This window comes from Onychostruthus taczanowskii, unplaced genomic scaffold (assembly GCF_017590055.1).
Source record: "Onychostruthus taczanowskii isolate IOZ18803 unplaced genomic scaffold, ASM1759005v1 scaffold63, whole genome shotgun sequence".
In the NCBI taxonomy this organism is placed as follows: domain Eukaryota; kingdom Metazoa; phylum Chordata; class Aves; order Passeriformes; family Passeridae; genus Onychostruthus; species Onychostruthus taczanowskii.
Genome location: NW_024504012.1, coordinates 3441973 through 3462493, shown reverse-complemented (window position 1 = coordinate 3462493; position 20521 = coordinate 3441973).

The window sequence follows — 20521 nt, the reverse complement described above, 5'->3', positions numbered from 1 at the left end:
GATGGGTCACACCCCCTGCATGCCAGAGGCACCTACACTGGGCAAACTACAGCAGAAAAGGGGCATTTTCCCAACCCCTCCTTGCTGCTCACTGGGGAAGGCTCTCAAGGTTTTCTAAGGAAAGTAAACCAGTCTGAACCACCCATTTGGCTTCCATGGCAAGTCCCCAGGTCAACACCTCCTGCAGACACTCCAGACTCAGCACATCATCCCAGCTTCCCGCTGTACCTCGGGCTTTCTACAGACACAGCACGCACAAGTCACACTGCTCCAGCTGAGCAAAAGGGGGCTTAGGTCAGCAATCCATGCTCTGGGACTTGGAGCCTTTTGGGTTCCCAACTGGATTGCTTTCCTGAGTAATTTATATCTTTTCCCAGTCCTCATCCTGACTGGATCAGGGATGGAGTTTTCTACAGTCCCCCACCCTCACGCAAGAGCATCAAGTGCCCCTTCTCGGTGCTCCTCAGGGAAAAGCTGCTCTGCCTCCACAGGGAACACTTCAGAAGTGTTCCTTGCTGCATGGAGAGGCCTGAGGCTTCCCTGGAGCTGTGGGAAAAGGTGGGAAGACTGGCAGAGTCTGGGTGCTCACCCTCCCTCCCAGCAGTGATGTGTGTCAGAGCAGGTTACGTCACACTCCCCTGCCACCACCACCTCCTGCTTTCAGGCTGATATATGAGAGTAAATATAGGAAAATCTACTCATAAAATTAATGGAGGCTGCATGAACTCACAGATCATAAACTCAGAGGGGTTTGCAGCTTGCCTTTTGGGGAGGGGGAGGGCTCAGAAGCAATTTAGCAGAGGGGAATTAATTGACAGCAGTTGCCCCAGCACATCCCACACCCCCCCCTCCCCACTCTTGGGAGGATTTAGGAGAAGTCTCAGACAGTGCTGGAGCAGGCACCCATCAGCTCGAGATCAGACTCAGCATGGCTGCAAGGTGTGCTCCCATTGAGGGACTGTGGCCAAGCTGTGCTCTCAGTGACATCTGAGCTGTGCTCTCCCCTGCCCAGAGCACAAATCTCAGATGCTGAAGGCCAAAGCACAAGCAGATCCATCCCATTCTCTGGGGGTTGCTGACAGCACAGCACCTCTCTTGGCTGGGGGGCTGCAGGGTGGGTGATGAAGAGGATGGGGCCATGGACCCAAGCTCCCCAGCACACCCAGCAGTGGGGGCCACACAGGGGACAAGGCTGAGGTGCTCCTCTCCAGCCTAGCCTAGGAATTCCCCTGAAACCCTCTTGATACAATCAGGGATGTTTTGAGGCCAGCTCTCCACCACTGGCTTCCCAACACATCCCTAAAGCCATCCTGTGACCCCAGTGTTGGTGGCCACCAGCTCTGCCAAGCAAGCACCATTTCCAGAACCTGCCTTCTGCCTCCATCCCTTCCCATCCCACAGAAAATCTCTGCTCACTGCTTGGCCCTGGCCCACCTCCACACATCAGCAAGGCCAGTCCCTGTGTCCAGCTCTGTGCTGGGTTGTTCAGTGCATCTCGTGTCTTGGGGAACCACCTGGGCTTTTCATGCCACAGCCAAGAGTCTTGTGTAAAGGGCAGTAAATAACCACTGCTTCTAGAAAATCTGTCCCTACATCCCATTTCTCTACAGGACACTGGCTCACTCTGCCTGGTTAAGGGCCAGCCCCATGGATCCAGCTGCCCAAGGAAGCCCTTTGCCACACTAACACCAAGTCACTTCAGGGCTGTCCAGGCACCAAGACCTCCCTTGGCCACCAGCCCTCAGTGGGAAACCCAACCATCCTAAGCAGCCTCTTGGTCTGGCCCTGCTCAGGTTTACTCTCAGTGCCAGATGCAGGTTTTTTTTGCTCTTTTCTGTCCAAAATCATCTTGGCCCCTGGCTGCTGCCCCAGTGGCTCCGGCAGCCATGACTCACAGCTCTGCCCCAGCCTCAGGCTCCCACTTGCCTCCTGCTCTGACTCAGGCAGCCATGAGCACCAGCCTCAGCTCCTTTCAAGTGGTTTGGGGATCCAGCCAAGGCACCAAAGCAAAGGGATTTAGGCACCACGCTCCCTGGAGCATCCAGCCTGGCTGCCAGCCTCAGGCTGGCCCCAGGGGGCTCAGCTGGCTCAGCTCTGAGGCATCATCTGGTGACCAGGTTGTGCCACCACTGCTGGCACCAGGAGCAACCACCAAACTGCGATGGGGTCCAGGCACATCACCCCATATGCTTTTGCCTCCAACACAGCCAGCTGGCCCCTTTGGTGCACCCCCACCTCACATACCTGCATCCTCAAGGCATCACTGGGCACCCCCTGCCCTGGGGTGCCCCTTTGGCATTCCCTAGGCTGCTGGAGGGAGCTGACAAACAAAACCGTGCCTAAATAAGGCTCCCCTTCCAGAGGGGCAAAGCCCACAACATGACACTGGACATGAGCCATGCACTGCTGGTGATGCTGGCTGCAGCCCTCCTCACTCCACCTTCCCCTAGCTCCTGCTGTTGCTAGTGCTAAAGGATGGAGAGGCTCCTCCCTTCTCTTTTATAGCATCCCTCAGGTGGCTCCATCAGCCTCTCCCTGCTGCCTGGCTCAGGGACCAGCCAGCTGCCAGCACCACCTGCTTCACAGGGAGTTGATTTTCTCCCCAGGTGGGGCTGATTCTCAGGTGAAACCTCTGGGACAAAGCCCTGCAGCGTTGCTGATGGGCTTCGGTCCCAAAACAACATAGGTGAAAAGGAGGAGGATTGCTGGGGATAGCACTGAATCAAAGCTGGGGCTTGAATAGAGAAAAACAGACCTGCCTCTCCCCAGACAGGATCCATAAAGGTCTGGGACATGTTCCCCAAACCCTCTCCACCTCTGCTTGCAGGTACCCAGGGAAAGAAAGGGGAACCCTGCTGCCTGCGGAGAGCGGAGAAGTCGGCAGGGAGAAGACATCTGTTCCCCATCCAGCAAGCAGTGTCTTCCTGATCTGCCTCTTAAAAATTACAAGGCAATTTGGAGTTTCAATTTTGTACTTTTGATTTGCCCAAACACCTGAAACATGAGCTCTCAATCCAGGATCAAAGGCTCTCTCTGGAGCAACACAGACGGCGATATCCACCACCGTATTTATGCGTGATTAGGAACGCCTGCATGGGAGAGGGGATTTGGCAAGGCTGGGTGTGCTGCAAAGCCTGAAACTCCATCCCTTGGAGAGGGAGGGAGCTGGGGGTTGATGTCCTGGCAGGTCAGATTTAGTCCCAATCCCTTGAGCAATTCCTTGCAGAGGGAGTGTCTCTCCCGTGTCACTTGTCCCTGTCACTCCTGCCTGTAGGACTGAGACCCACCCAGAGGCAGGTGGGATCTCTCATCCTTGCTCTGCTCTGTCTCTGGGGGTGACTGGAGAGGTGCACACAACCCACATGTGGAGGGATGCCACAGTATGGACACGATCCTGGTGCTGTGGGGTGAAAGGCACTGGGAATAAAGCCAGGCCATGCAAGGGGCTAATGGTAATTGATACAGTCATTAATGAGCCGGAGGGGGATTGTCTTTGTGGGGTGCCCTGACGAAGGAAGGAATGATGAATCTGACTCCATGTGCTCAGAAGGCTAATTTATTATTTATTGATACTATATTATATTAAAGAATACTATACTAAACTATACTAAAGAATACAGAAAGGATACTTACAGAATGCTAAAAAGATAATAATGAAAACTCGTGACTCTCTCCAGAGTCCTGACACAGCTTGGCCCTGACTGGCCAAAGAGAGAAAACAACTCACAGCAGAATCCAGTGAAACAATAACCTGTGGGTAAACAATCTCCAAACACATTCCACATGAGCACAACACAGGAGAAGCAAATGAGATAAGAATTGGTTTCCTTTTTCTCTGAGGCCTCTCAGCTTCCCAGGAGAAAAATCCTGGGCAAAGGGATTTTTTCAGAGAATGTGAATGTAACAGAGGGGAGGGGTCTTCCCAAGCTCTTCTAGTCCCACTTGTCCTACTTTGAAAAATTCCAGACCCTGGACCCCTGTGGGCTGGGGTTTTGCATCATCTAAATAAACTGGGAGAGGTTCAGGCCTGTGAACAGATGTGGCCAAGCCTCCTCTCCCATGGAAAGTGTGGCTGAGTTGCTGTAAATAACCAATTTTAATGGCAGAGGATCTGCCCCCTTGTCCAGTACCACTGACACAAGGGCAGACTGGATCCCTGGAGAGACCCTGGCTCTGGATCTGTGTCTCACATGGGTTCTTGCTTCCTGCCACTGCAAACTGCTTCGGAAGAGCTGGATGGGATTCCCAGGATAAAGAAACAGTAGCAGGGCACTCTGTTTGTGGGAAAGGCAGCAGTGAAATCAGGAGTCTGTGAAGAAACCTGCCCTTTCACAGATAGTGGCCAGAAAACACCCTCGTTGTGCAGAGGTGTAAATCAGTGATGGGTGCATTAGGTGGGTGACGTGTCAGGATCACCACAGAGCCATCCCCTGTGGGGATCTGGGCCCTCCTGCCACGGGAGAGAGCAGCAAGCCACCCCATCACCCTTAAACATGAGCACCAGGGTGGGCAGCAACACTCAAGGCAGCAAAACCTCCGCGAAATCTTTAACTTTTAAGCAAGCCAAGCTGATGGAGACAAGTCCCACCTTCCCATGGGATTACATATCTATTTATAATCAATAAATTTCCGTGAAAAAGTCTGAAAGTACGTGTGATGCAACCCCGGTGCTTCTTTACTGGAAAATTTGTTGTTTGTTGGTTTTTGGTTGGGTTTTTTTGCCACAGTTTCCTCGCACATTGAGGCACCTTCAGAGAAGTGCTGGGAAAAGCTGCCCAGGAGCTCTCTGCAAATCAGGGTGTGCTCCTGCCCTGCCAGTTCACAGGCATTTAATACTGGGAATGAGCTGGGAAGAAAATTTGCCACAAATATTTTCAGCAAATTATGAAGTCTTGGAAAAAGCAGATTTCAGTTCTACTGAGAAATTAGTGTTTTGACAGATGTTTTAAATATTTTTTAAAGAATTTCTTTTTTTTTTTTTTTTTTTTTACTGAAACTGAAGGAGGTCCTGAAACCAAAGACTGGGCCAAGAAAAGAAACCTCAGAAACATTCTGCTTTGAAAACGTCTCAGTAAAACATTTCCTTTTTCCCCTCTTCCCCAATTCAACAGTTTGGGGAATGGAGATGAATTCACAGAATTTCATCTTCTCTGGCTCCAACACTTTTTTAAGCCTGGATAATGTTTTGACAGAGAAATGACTTTCCTGCCCCACTGAGCCCAAGTCCTCTGAAGGCCTAAAGGCAAAGGGGTCTTCAACCTCCAGCATCCTGGTGTGGTTTTCATGTAAACTGTCAGAAAACAGTGTGGCATTCACATTCTCTGAAAAATCCCTTTGCCCAGGGTTTTTCTCCTGGGAAGCTGAGAGGCCTCAGGGAAAAAGGAAACCAATTCTTATCTCATTTGCTTCTCCTGTATTGTGCTCATGTGGAATGTGTGTGGAGATTGTTTACCCACAGGTGATTGTTTCACTGGATTCTGCTGTGAGTTGTTTTCACTCTTTGGCCAAACAGTGCCAAGCTGTGTCAGGACTCTGGAGAGAGTCACGAGTTTTCATTATTATCTTTTTAGCCTTCTTTAAGTATCCTTCCTGTATTCTTTAGTACAGTTTAGTATAGTATTCTTTAATATAATATAGTATCATAAAATAATAAATTAGCCTTCTGAGCACATGGAGTCAGATTCATCATTCCTTGCTTCATCAGGGCACCCCACAAATACAATGACAGAGGTTTCCAGACTTTATAAAACCTGTGGGCTTCCCACTGCCCACCTGCAGAGCAGCCCCCAGGGCAGTGGGAGCACCACACCCCCATCCCTGGGAGGAGGAACCAAGGCCACAATCCCTGCATGGGCCATCCTGGGTTGTGACCAGCTGCACCCTGCACTCCCAGTCTGGGAGTCTGGAGCTTTGGGGAGCCCAATAAAAATTCTGAGGTGTCAAGGCAAACCCACCAGCTCCCGAACACCCCCTGCACTCAGCAGAGTGGCACACGTGCTCCCAAGGGAAGCCTTTCCAGCTGGAGCCGCACAGTGGGATCCATGGGGAGCTGCTTTCATTCAATGGGCCATAAAAATCCCATTTGGGATGGCAGTTGCCTTGCTCCCCTCCTGCATCCCACTGCTTTTTAAAGAGGGTGTGTCCAACTCAGTCAAACACAGGCAGAAAGCACCGGGAGCTGCTGAGCCTTAAAACAACAGTTATTCTTTGGGATAGTGCTCCTTCCAACACTAACATTATTCTGAGATGCAGGTAACATGTGACACATTTTCTTTTGCTCTCCAAAGTACAACACCCTTCCCTTCTTCTATCCTTCCTTACCAAATATCAATCATCAGCAAAGACAAGGCAAATGAACTTTTAATCAATAACAGCTACTGTTTCTTGTACCAGGACTGTTTATGATTTAAAAGGGGGAAAAAAATTTAAATCAATCCTGATGTGAACGTTTTCCCACTTGGAAAAACAGCCCAATCCCATATCAAAAGGTTGGGGGGTTTATATGTTTTTAAAAGGTTTAAAAGCTAAATTAATTTTAAATTGTTTTTACATATCTTGCCTATAGACAGAACCACATCATATGATGAGGAAGGGTGGTCCGTGATGTATTAATGTTCCCAGAAAGTGCTTTAGCACCAGTCTGTCTGCTTTACACACATTTAATACTGTTGCCATCTCAAAATCAAGACTACCCTAACCACAGTGTGTCTGTCCAGGCGCTGTAGCTGGCAGCCTGTCCCCTTTCCATCCCCACCAGGTACTGCAGACAGCTCCAGCCCTGTCTGCTCTCAGACTCCACTGTCCTCATCCCAGCCACCAGCATCCAGGAGCTACCTGAGACTAAAGGATGGTTTTGGCAAAAAAGCACCAAGAACTGGCCCAGTCTTCCTGGCTGGTCAGGACAATGCCGAATAAATGTCCTAAAATAACAAGAAAAAGAAGGAAGAACTCATGCCTGGATCTAGGAGTCCATAAAGACTCTCGCAGTAGATAGACTTAGGTTTGTGGGGCTGGACATTGGTACCTAAACAAGGTGAGACTGCAACTAAATCTCCTAACTTTAGTCTCCAAAAGCTTTCTGTTCCCAGGGCCTAAACAGCCAGGAGATTGATAATTCATTTTCATCTTTGTATGCTGCAGCATTGGGAGCAGCTCAAATGGCAATGTGCTGGCTGCAGTCCAGATTTATCTGAATGTGAGACACAAACCCAAATGCATGAAATGGCATCCACCAAGACTTATATGAGCCTCAAACTGGGCTCACTTTAGCCCTCTGCAGTGACAGGTTGCCCCTTTGGCCGGTTCCTCTGTGCATCCAACCACAGAAACCGTGCCTTCTCTGCTGTCTCACCTTCCCCAGCCCAGGCAGCGTTGAGGATCCTCCTGCTTCTTCTCTTTAAGTGTTGAGATATCCCATGGCCACATGCAGCTTGCTGTTTCTGCCCAGTCTCTTCCCATGGCTGATTCTCCCAGGCCTAGATTTGGGACAACAAAGAGAGTAGTCTCTTTCTGTCGGGGTGATGGAGCAGTCCAGCCATGGCTGAATCCATGCAGGACAAGCCAGGAGCTCTGGAGGCAGAAGGCAGAGGAATACTGGGTGTGGATGTGCCTGAAGAAGGGCTGCCAAGGTCTGTGATGGCAAAGGGCTCCTGAGGATGACTAGTGGGGAGAGGATGCTCCCCAGATGGCTGAGGGGAAGTGGCTCAGACACGCACCCCTGAGGGGCTGAGTCACTGGCCAGGGATGTCCCAGCTGGAGAAAGCAGGACGTGGCCAGCCTGGCCTGGGGCACAGTGTCAGCACTGCTCACCATAGCACATGGCACTGCCTGGACAGAGATCCCAGCAGGGAAAATCACTTGGTCCCTCCATCTCCCTAGAGTTATAAAAGACATTTCCCCCTGGATTTGCTAAGTAGATCCCCTCTGCCACCACCATTATACCGTTTTTGCCCCCACTCTACCATCTTGACGTGTGTAGTTTGCATGGTGGCACAGATGGCCACAGGGCTGTGGCCGTGCCTGAAGTCCTCTCCTGCCCCACCAGTTCTGCAAGGCAGCCCCAGGCAGACAGAAAGGTCCTTTCCCTAGTTTGTGCCCAAAGAAAAGTCAGGAGGGAAGACAGAAAGGTGGATTCTGATTTTTCCTTGGTATCCTGGGATCAGTGGCTGAACCAGAGCAGGGACTTTGTGTTTCTTCATTTCCCCCTTCCTCCACAAGGCCCCCGGCCCCTGGGGAACATCTCTCACTCTTCTGTTCTCCAGGCCTCTTTTATCATCATTCCCGTGATGAGGGCAAGCACATTCCAGTTGCACTCTGAGGTGAGAACCCACCATGCCCCCACTCTCTCTTCCCAGCTGAGAAGAGACATCAGGCAGCTTTTTAGGATCAGGATAGAAGAGAATAGAAGTTTCTCCACTTACAGTTTTGCCAGACTTTAACCGGGCTCCAATTTTCCATGCTGGATTCCTGCCTTGGGCTGTGTTTTGTTTTGTATTTGTCAAAAAAATTCCATGACTCCATTTCCACCAGCCCTTTGAACAAGTTTTAGGGAGGTCTTTTTCTTTCTTTATTTTTTTTTTTCTCTTGCCCATGCTCAAACGTTATTACAACCATTTCAGTGGGAAGCAGCAGTGCCTCCAGGCCTGGCAAGAAGTGTCCCCTGAGTGAGAAGACGGGCCTTTCTCCATCCCCGTGACGGCGCCCGGAGTCGGTCGGATCACGAGTCTGGGAAACAGCAGAGGCTGGTTGGTGTTTGGCAGATGGATGAAGCCCAAAAGCCGCCTGTGCCGAGCGCTCCCCATCTTCCAACAGGCCTCAATCAACAGTTTCACAACAACACGTCGGCCAACTGTGTAAACACAGGGCACGGCTCGAACAGAGCCCTCGCCTCGATGAACAATCGGCGCTGAAAGGGAAGAGCATCTTACTCAAATAAACAAAGGTCCTGCCCAGCTCAAGGATTTGGACCAAGGTCAAAGGAGGGAGTTCGTGATAGGGGAAGTTTTTCAACCTAAAAGCACATGCAAGTTTTTCAGAGATGGATTTTGTCTGCAGGGAAGTACTAATTCAAGTGGACGGGACCCCTCTGTGGCTTTGGGTTGAATCCAGCTGATCCTAGATCCAAACAGCTGCAATGGGAGAAGAGAGGAGGAGATGGGGAAGCGAGGAAGGCCAAACCAAAAGGCTTTGTTTGGGGCAGATCGACTAACCTGAAACCCGTTTTTGTTTGCTTCACTGGGAAGATGGATGTGTTCTGCTGGCTTGGCAGGGCCTTTTCTTCTTCCAGGCTTTGGCTCCACCAGTAAAACTAAAAAACCCCATCATTATTCCAGTGGCTGCAGAATGATCCAGGTAATCTTCATGCCTTGCAAAACCTGTGGGGCCCCCCGGTACCTTCAGGCAGATCTGGTGCCTGCAGGTCCCTGAGCATTGTACAGACCTCCAGAAATAACCCCCGGGACTGTGGGGCTCAGACCCCCTGGCATGGCTCTGAGTGGATTGAGAGCCCAGTTTTGGCTGCAGGAACCAAGGTCTGAAATTAGAATTGCCTGGTGATGTGTAACAGTGAGGAAGAAAAGGGCAAAAGCAGCAACAGCACACAAACCAACCCCAGAAATCCCAGCTTGGAGGTCCAGGAAAACTAAAAGGGAAGAAACGTGCCTGCCTCAAAGGAGGCTGAGGGAGGGCTCTGAAAAAATCCAGCTTGGTGAGGCCTCTTCTGAGGAGCTTAGCAGTGAATGGAGGAGGACAATGGAGGCAGGAAAACCACAGTGCTTGGGGACAGGCTCCTGCAGCAGGGACCAGCCAGGTCATAGAAAGGATGGCATCCTCTGGCAACAGCCCCCTCACTGGGGCTTGGTTTTGTTTGGAAGGGTCCCACATTTGACAGTGCACAGACAGGAATATTTCTCCACTCTGCTGCTTGCAAGGTGGCCAGAGAGCAGGAAAAGCCAATGGGTAAAACAGCTGCAGCCTTACAGAGCACAGGAACACAGGGTCATATCATGCCTTTAGAGCAGATTGAATTTAAGACCTGTCAACCTCAACGCTGTCTAGGTCAGTTTTCTTCCTCTGCATTGACAGGGAACAAATTCGAAGCCCTGAGGTGTCATTTCTGTATGTCATGCTTTGAGTTGTTCCCTTCCTTTACTATGATAGACCTGTTCCTTTCCTGAGGATGATAATTTTTCAGCCAAACATGTGGTCATTCACATTCCTGAGTTATGGAGCACACAGCTCACCAAAAGAAGGGGGATTTGGTTTCCTATTCTGCTGACCCCACAAGTGCACCACAGAGCTGGATGGTCATGGCCACCATCCCCCAGAAATGACATTTCTCTAGGACAGGCCATGCCTTGAAGGAAGGAGGTCACCCCCAGGGAGATGCTGTGCTGGGTTAGTCACCTTCCTCTGACCCAACCTTCCCCTTGCATTTGCTCCCCAACGTGGGCAGATGTGCCCCAGCCGTGCACAGAGTGGTATCTCTAAAATGTCAAACTGCCAAAAACCCCAGGCTCAAAGCACTGTGTAAAACCCAAGCTGCTTCCCAGCCTGACCTTTTCCATGCCCTGCAGGAGCAGAAATTCTCTTTTTTAAACCAGGAGCTATGACCTGTGCCCCAAGACACTGCAAGCCACTCCTACAGTGAATAAGGAATGAGAGTGAATATCTGCTTGGCAATTACAGGCAGATTAGAAACGTCTAAAGGGGGGCTTCAGTGTTCAAGAGAAAGAGTCAGAACTCAAAAAAACCCTAATAAGTTGGCAACAACAGAGCTGGAATAACTGGACTCAGGTTCCATGAGGGTTTGTCTCAGCATTTCAGCCCCTGTCTCTGGGTGTGAGCGCTGGATTGTAAATAACTGCTCTTGTGGAAACTTGGCTGCAGAGGACAGACACACTGTCACACACTCTGCAGAGGAGATGATCCTTATCACCACTTGAAAGGCCTGACTGGGAACAGCTGCTCTGGAGCTGTGGGGCAGCCCCAGGAAGGATGCACAGCCCTCTCTGTCACACACACCTTTGCTCTGATGGATCCTGGAGCTCATGAGCCCACGAGGCTGCTCCAAGGATCTGGGCTGGCTTGCTGTGATCCCAGCTGGTCAAACCTTCCACCTGCAGAAGACCCTGCACGCAGCTGGGCCAGGACACGCTGCTGAGAGGAGTCCTCCTGGCCAAGGGACCCAAGCTGTGCCTAGCTGAGGTTATCCCAGAATGCTTCCCAAATTTCAGATCTAGAGGCATGCTTTGGCTGCATCCCAGCTCCAGACTGGGGAGGTACAGCAAGCCCAGGGCCTCAGAGAAATCCAGATGGGAATGCTGGTGTGTTGCAACAGCTCCCTCCCCTGCAGGGGCTGGGGACCACGACACAAGGGCTGGTGAGCACAGAGTGAGCTCAGGGACCTGCCTGCCCAGGACAGAGCTTCAGCCCTCTCCTGATCAGCCCTCTCATTAATCAGAGCCCTGCAAGGTCTCACAAGAAACACCCCACCAGACAAAATCTCCGGATTTCCCACTGACTCAGTTACAGGGCAGTAAAACCAATCCCAATGGGACTAGTTTCACACAGGGATGATTTTCCTCCCTTTTTTCCCTTGAGATGCCATGCCAAGGTAAGCCAAGAATCATGCAAAACTCTCCATGGATGATGCCACCTTGTAAACGAAGGTCACTGCCCCATCACAGACAGTAAAAAGTCTTTATTTTCTGCTGATTGATGTTAATTATGCAACATACTGTGAGTCCATATGGACTGTGTTCCATAAAGGTTTTCCTTGTGATCATTCTTTCTGGATCCACGTCCTGCCAAACCCTGCTTGTTTTCATGGCTCATCTTATTTACTGCCCTATTAGTCTGGTGTTAGATTTTTCCCCCAGTCCTCTGGAACTTCCCCAGAGTCTCCAGATTTGTTTAAAAATCGACACTAATGGTTGAGAGAGCTCTCAGGCCAATTTGTTTATCCTTTGATGCAAGTTATCTGATCCTGCAGAATGTCTAACTTTAATCACTGCTCTTTAACATTCAGCTTCATCACTGGTAGAATACAAAGTAATTCATTATCTCCATAAAGTATGGTTGTGTCATCCCACTTCCTTCCAAAGGGAAAAATAAATGTTGAACAATAACTTTGTCTCTTTTCACACAGGATGAGTATTTTCCCATTATTGCCAGGGATCTCATTACAGGATTTGGCTTTTCTTGATACATTTAAATAATTATCATTAACTCCAGTGGCAAAAGGCTTTTCTCTCCTATGTTTAGCTTCCCTTCCCAGGTTCTTGCTGATTTCTACTCACCACTGTCAGATTCTTCCTTTTGTATTAATCATCAACATCACTGCCACATATTTATGCTCATAATGCTATTTATCTTTGTACATACAGATAAATAGCTTCCACCTTCCCTCCTAGCTGGGCTGGTTTCTGCAAAGCAGTGTTCAGGCTTCCAGGATAGCACAGATCTTAGAGCATCTCACCAAACAGCCTCAAACACTCCCTGATAATCATCTGCTCAATTTTGTTAAAATAGTTCCTTCCACTCCTTAATTGTACTCCTAATTATTTTCAGCCCAGGGAAGCCATTATTTTTCCAGAACCAAGGGCTTCATCTGGGCACCTCTGTGCTCTTAAAAATCTGGTCCCTCACTATTTACAAACAGCTCTGGTCAGAGCTTTTCTGTGTTTGCACATCATGTGGTGCTCGCTGGCAGGGAGACAGCCTGGGAATAGGTTGTGGAGTCCCTGCCCATCACAGGACTGGAGAGTTGCATACCTAAAAGGCAGAGGAAGCTGGTTTGGGGTTATTTGTGGGGGATGCATCCATTCTCTGCTCCCAGGCTCACAAGAGGGGAAAAAGCCACTGGGGACCAAAGACAGCTTTCATCAATTGTGATGTTTTATTTTGTGTTGGCTTTTTTTTTCCCCTTAAACATCCTTTGTTTTCTAACAATAAATCATATCCCGAGGCAAAAAGCCTTTAAAGAGACTGGGCATGGAGTCTGCTTCCGTTGCCTGGCTGGCGAGGCAGGCCACCAGCTGACAGCAGTCATCAATCCACAACTCAGCGATCAATCCATCTTCCCCCGGCGCTGCGGGGACGGCGCGGGAGGCCCCCGGCTGTGCCAGCCCGCTGTCCCCTGCCATCCCCGCCAGCCCTGGTGGCACCCAGGACGGTCCCCAGTGCCTGACCCTGTTCCCCTTGCTGCCTGTTCCCTCAGAGCAGTGTCCCCTTCTCCCAGGCCCCATCCCCTCGTGTTGTGCAGCCAGCTGAGCCAAGTCACCCTCCAAGTCTCCTCCCGTGATCCACCAGAGAAAGGGCACTGCACCTCCCGCCCTTCCAAGGAACCAACAGCTCTAAAGAAGGCAATAGCATCTTTTCCAAGCAGAGGGTACACCAAGAGCTTACTGGTGGATAAACCTTCCCAGGAGGTTTCATAAATCCCAAGCCGTTTGCTGTTTTTGCCATCAGTGGAGGTTTCCACCTCCTGTTGTTTGCTGCAGGCTTCTGGGTTTGCTTTTTAACATTTGGGCTGCCACGACTCAGCAGCTTTTGGTGGCACCACATGTTCTGTTTACCCTCATAACAGTGTTCCCCAAAGATGTTCTATTAAAACCCTCTTAATGGCTCTACCTTGTTTATTATCTGGAAAATTAGTTGCTCTCCCAGCGAGATGGAGGTGGTCCAGCTCATATGATCCTTCAGGAGGTGGGTCCAGTGCTCCATGAACTGCAACACTTCCATTCTACCTCCATTTTATACTTTTTGCCCCTTGGTGGTCTCCTCCTCTGTCTGCTTTTGCTCCCAAGATGCAAGGTGGAGTCTTGCTGCCGACCGTCTGAACTTTCCTCTCCTTCAATTCCCTCCTGAGATCCCTCAAGTTCTTGCTGATCTGAGAAGTATTTTATGAGGCAATTTCGTTCATGCCAAATGTGTCATAACCAATGGATCCCTGCCTACAGAGCCCTGCTCAGCCTCTCAGTGATGTGTGCTGTGCTGGAGCCAAGGAGACCGCACACAGGCCCGCTGTCTTTCTGTCCCCTCTTCTGCCGGGCAGAACATTTGTGTCTGCCTGCCTGCACACATTTGGTCCATGGCCATCACTCGTGCTCATACCTCCCTTAAGTCTGCAGGGATCATGGTCAAAAGGGGCCATCAGAGACTCTTTGTGTCTCTTTCACCAGAGAGCTCCAGGGTCGAGAGCTGTTGTGTCTTGGCTACTCTTCAGTCCCTCATATCCCTCCACCAGCACAGCAGAGCTTTGGCCTTTGCCTGCAGGTTTCCTTGCAGCAAGGAGAATGTGGTGCTTTCTCCCTGCATCAGGGCCCCTATCCTGGGAAAATGGCCTCAAAGATGGGGGCACATTCCCCTGATGTCACCTCCCCAGCCACAGCAGCCAAAGCCACCAGGACTGCCTGTCCTGGCCAGGAAAGTGTGCCCCGGGACAGATGATGCCCCAGACAAGGTTACAGCAGACAACCCCCAGTGACTCCATGATGCTACTGGTGACCAAGATCTGTTCTTGCAATCCTCAAAGCTTTTCCTCCCCTGCATCATCAAAGATGGGGGCACATTCCCCTGATGTCACCTCCCCAGCCACAGCAGCCAAAGCCACCAGGACTGCCTGTCCTGGCCAGGAAAGTGTGCCCCGGGACAGATGATGCCCCAGACAAGGTTACAGCAGACAACCCCCAGTGACTCCATGATGCTACTGGTGACCAAGATCTTTCCTCCCCTGCATCGGAGCAGGACTGTGTCCCAGGAGAGGCCAGTCCTGCTTGGAGAGGATGGAGCAAAGAGGTCTGCCCCATCTCACAGCCCCAGGAGAGGGACGTGGCCACCATGAGTTTTCCTGTGGCATTTGCTCCGTGCCAGGGTTGGAAAGGATTCCAGTGTCACAAAAGCACCTGATCAGGGAGGGCATTTCAGGGCTGGGAGTGGTGGAGCGGAGCAAGCACAAGGATGGGAGGGGATAGAGGTTCCTTGAGGAAAAGGAGAAACCTCCAGCCTGGAAACCCAGCAAGGCAGTGGGGGAAGGTGTGGTGGGATCTTGACACGGAGTCGCCTCAAGCTGATGTCCCAGCCTCTTTTAAAACGTCCTCAAGCGCTTGGAATTGCCTCAGATTAAGTGCAGTTGCCCGGGCTGGCGCGTACCCGTGCAGGGGTAAATGAGAACCACCCGCAGCACCTCAGTGCTCTCCCGGGCAGGTTCATTAGGCCCTCCCAGCCGGAGCAGGCCGCGGGTCGGGGCAGCGCCGCCGCGTTTGATATTTTCCACTCTGCGTGTCAAGGGCATTTACAGTCGGCGTCAGGCTGTTCCGTCAGTCTGAGGGAAGCACTTTGAAGTGTTTGTGGTAGAGGCCACATGTGCACTCAAGATGTGCCTCTCTCTCCTCTGGCTGCCTTTGCATTCCCAGCACCATGTGACAATCAACAACACGGCTTAACCCTTTCGCACCGCCGCCGCCTTGGAGATGGGGAATGGAGTCCTCGTCCCTCTCTGTGTTCTGGTGGCCCAGGAAGCTGCAGTGATCCTCCATCCTTCCAGGGAATGAAACGGCACAGCTCAGACAAACACTGGTGAAGGTGACAGGGTGGAACTGGGAGACCCTGAAGCTGCTGGTCCAAGCACAGGATCTGTCACTAATCCCCACAAATGCGTGCTTTGATGATGAAAGCATCACTGGCCACAAGCAGCTGTGGAGTTACGGCTTCCACCCTTGCCCATCCTGCAGTGGGTCCCGAGGAACGGGGTGGAAGGAGTCCCAGTGGCTGTGTCACACCAGGGGTGCCCACAGCCACATTACTGCCCGTCCCTCCAGCGTGATGGATGGCACATGACAAAATGGGCAGCGCTTGGGTGTGTGGCTGCTGCCCAGGGAGCTCTGGGCACAGAGAACAATTGCAGCTGCTTCCCCTCGGAGGCACTGGTGCAAGCCTGGCAGTGTTTGAGGAGCTCTCCACAGGGGCAGCGGTCAGGGGTGAATCTCATTTCTTTGCACAGTAGCCATGTAGTGTTTTGCCATAGCTGCAGGCTTTAGGGTATTTTCATGCACCCATCTGGGCACAGAGAACAATTGCAGCTGCTTCCCCTCGGAGGCACTGGTGCAAGCCTGGCAGTGTTTGAGGAGCTCTCCACAGGGGCAGCGGTCAGGGGTGAATCTCATTTCTTTGCACAGTAGCCATGTAGTGTTTTGCCATAGCTGCAGGCTTTAGGGTATTTTCTTGCACCCAGAGAGCCCTGGAGAGGAGCTTGCTTTGAAATGAAACATGGGGATCAGCAAGTACAGCTTTGAGGGGACAGTAGCACCCACTCAGATGTTTGCCTCTCCTCAGCTCCCTGAAATTAATTCTGGGAAGAGAGGAGCTTGCTTTGAAATGAAACATGGGGATCAGAAAGTACAGCTGCCCTTTGAGGGGACAGTAGCACCCACCCAGATGTTTGCCTTTCCTCAGCTCCCTGAAATGACTTCTGGGGCAGAGTGGAGAAATTAAAGACATGTGGTGTCACCAGGTGATGATTCCCTGGTGCCTGAGAGGCACCTTCTCTGCATCCCTCCCGGCAAGAGGAGAGGGGCCTTCTCCAAAGAGCCCCCTGCCATGCTTCTGTCCCTGTGGGTGCATTTCCATCTTCTGTCAGGACCCCCTGGATGGTTATGGGGAGCCAGGCTTGGCTTGCATCTTTGGAAGTCACATGGGATAGAAAAACCTCACTGCCTGACTCTGCCTGACTCTGCCAGGGGTTGAGCTGCAGCCCCCATGGGGTGCTGTTAATCCTGAGCAGATTCTGATCCGTGCAGCCTGGACCCACTGCAGTGATAAAAAGGACAGGGAAGGCAACAGGGCAGGAAAAGGCTGAGCTAAACGACTGTGAGCTAAGGGGACAGAGATGTGAGCTGCAGACAGGCAGCTCCCACCCTTTGCTGCTGTCTCCAGCACAGCAGTTTTTGGGGGCCCATGAGGAGCTGCCGCATTCAGTGACCCCTGCATTCCTGGAGCATTCCTGGAGCATTCCTGGAGCTGGGAGCAGGCCATGGCAGCAAAGGAATGACACTCTGGCAGCTCCAGCGTTAATGTGTGGCACAGCAGAAATAATCTTCCTTTTCAATGATTGCATGACAGTGGGTGGAGGCCCTCGGGGAAGGGTGTCATTGTACTGGCCCTTGTTTGGCAGGGAAAATACATCTTCTGGGCTGCAGCTTCCTAGAAAAGTTCAAGTCAAAGCATTATCCAGTGTAACTGACCTCTCCTTCTTCCATGAAAGCCCCCTCCCTGCAATTAATCTGAGTCATGGAAACCCCTGCCTTCTGCTCTGATTTCCAGTCCCCGGCGGCAGTGTCTGACTCATCCTGCATCTTTCTGGCCATGGCTCCTCCTGGCTGAGGTGACTGACTCCCTCACCCAGGCTGGCAGCTTTGCAGCCCATCAAACACCCCAGGCTTGCATCTCCAGTCTGTGTGTGTGCTTCCATGTGCTGAGATTGATGTCTTGTGCAGGCTGGCCTAGAACAGAGACCAGACAGAGCTAAAGAATAAAGTAGGGATTTATTAGGAGGCCTCAATGGATCCACCTTGGGCAGCACAAGAGCCCAGCCAGGGCTGCACCCAAGATGAACCAAAATGGCCACAAAATGCACAACTGCTCATGGGATCTCTCATTTTTATAAGTTCTGCTCCATTTGCATATTGGAGTTAATTTCCAATGACAGCTTTAGCCCATGAAGTCCCATCCTTCTTGTTTTTCTCTCTTCAAGCTGGCCCCAGGAGGAGAGGTGGCAGGAAGTGTCAGTCTGTTCTGATTCATCAGACCGCTTGGAAATCCCAAATCCTCCAAATCTGAAAGGTCAGAGTTAGACAAGTGGCTCCTGGCTGCCCCTGGAGCACCACCCCTGCATCCTGATAAAAGTAGGACCTGTCCACAAAACTGCAGCCACCCAAACATCACACATTCAGCCTGAGGTCATCATCAGCCCACTGGTGAGAAATGGATGAGGATGAACAGGGAACAACTGCCCAAAACAGCCTTGCAAACATTAGGAAGAGACACCACCTGAGCAGGAGCTTCAGATTTTTTGGTTTGAGAGATCTTTCTGATTAGGCTTGCTTTCCATTTCTGCTGGAGTAGAAATCAGTTTTTTTAGAGTTCTAGATTTCTGGAGTAGAAATCAGTTTCTTTAGAGTTTCTTTTTTGCCCCCATTGCCCCAAAGCCCTTCCACTCTGATGACAAATTCACAGCCCCAAGGGCAGGCGGGTTTCTTTTCACCTCTCAAACCCCCAGTGGGGCTGATTTTGTGAGACCTGAAGGTGCCATGGACCTCAGCTGTCTGTCACCCTCCCAGGGTGTTGAGAGACACCCATCCCCACCACCCTGCCAAGCCAGGCTGCCACGCCAAGGCCAGGTGAGCTGTAAAAGGGGAATGAGGGCAGCTTCTCCTTTTTGTGCCTGCTGACAGCCCCAAAGGCACACTCAGCTTTGGGCTGACCTGGTCACACACCCCACCTCTGCTCAGGGCAACACTTCACCCCTGGATAAAGCCTTTCCTCAGAGGATCACACAGTGCTTTGCAAATTAATTAATTTAACTGCTTATTAATCCTCACCACGGCCCTGGGAAGGAATAAGAGGCACAGGGGGATCACCTCATTTGCTATGGGGTGGGGACACCTTCTGGGGTGAAACTGAGGTGTCAAACAGATGAGAACAGTGCTGCTCCATGTAACACACCAGCCAGAAATTAAATGGAAGGAACTAAAATCATGCTGATTGAGGGGAATTTTAGTTAGGAACAGTGTAATTAATCACACTGAAACTTGGCCAAGACAACAGTGAAAGGCACTATGTGATTTTTTTTCAGGCTCTGTTAGGGCTCCACTAAAACTTCAGTGTGGCAGGTAATGCAGCATCCCAGCAGAACGGCTGGGATGGCAGGATCAGTGCTCAGTTTGGGAGGAAAAGGGCAGGACAGGACTTGATGGACATGTCCCACAGCTGCCACCAGGCTCATTCAGTGCTTGAGAAGTTCTTGCTGCTGGTGACTGCAGGGACCAGTGGCTCTCAGCCCAGAACCCAGGGCACCTTTGTCACCTCTTGTTTGTGCCACACCCCCCTTGCCCTGAGGTGCTTCTTGCCATTCCCACTGCTGATTCTGTGTTGTTTCAGGCAGACAAGACAAATGCATGCCTGGTCTTTACGTGCAAGTCTATTTTCCATTTAATCTCTGCACCCTGGGCTCTCCTCAAACCTACCATTCCTTTGGAAAGCTCCTCAGCTCAGCCATACCCTTCTGCACGTGCAGCCAGTGTGCATGAAACAGAGGCACAGCTGCACAAGCCTCTGTCCTGGTGATGTCTCTCAAGGTGCTTTACAAATAACCCAGAAACTGCTCATCTGAGTGGGATTATCTGAAAACCAAACTCTGCTCAGCTGCAAGCCTTGTCCCAAGCCCCAGGCAGCCCAGATGACAATACTTGCCAGGAAGAAAAGGTCAGTAGAGCTCATTTTCTCTCCAGGACTTCAGGAGGCAAGAATTTGCCAATCCTTCCATTCTAACAGCTCATTTTGGAGTGGATTGCACAAGACTGAAGGATACTAAGAGGGACTGGGCTCACTGTGTGAACACATCTCATTCTGCAGATGCTGTCCAAGATGAGGGCAGGAGGTGGAAGATGAGATTGTGTATGAATGAAGCAAGAGATCACAGCCTTGTTTTCTGAGCACTGATAACTTCAGTAATTATCAATGCCAGCTCTGCAGCGCTGTGCCTCCACCCAGGCCACACAGCACTGTGAGGTGGCTTTTGTATCCTCATTGCAATGAAGATTTTTATCCTGTTAGGGTTTATTATTCTTTTGTAGACTGAAGGGCTTCAGCCTAATCTTTCAACAAATAAAAGGAATCTTTCAACATTTCAGTGCTGTTGCAATTGGCTCCAAAAATAGCATCCTCAGAGCTACATTTTTTTAAACTTCTCAAGTCCAGGGATTAACCTTTTTCAGAAAAAGCACAATAATCAGAAGACCAACTTGTATATATTTTATATATCAAATCAAATAAACAAAAAAATAAAATTTGAAAGCTAACCTATAGTAGCTTTTATTTTCTCCCATTTTGTTTGTGTGCATGCTTCTGTGGCTGCTGGAGGGGAGAGAGAGGGTTTCCTATTGTTTCATGAGCCACTTCTGGATATTTTACTGACCACCAAAGGCCTGTGGACCAGGGTCTGAGAAACACTGCTTTAGAGATAAACAGGCTCATTACAGGCTCTGTTTGTGCCACCCTGTCCTGGCAGTTCCTGTGCCTCTTCAGTTTATATCCCTGGATCCTTTAGTTTATACCCCTGGATCCTGTGTTTTTTCAATTTATATCCCTGGGTCCTTCAGTTTATACTCCTGGATCCTGTGCCTCTCCAGTTTATACCCCTGGATCATGCGCTGCTCCCTGCACTCCCCCCAGCTCAGCTCCATGGCAAAGCACCCTCACCCCAGGGATGCAGAATAATGCCAGCTTTTCCTGGCTCTTAAAA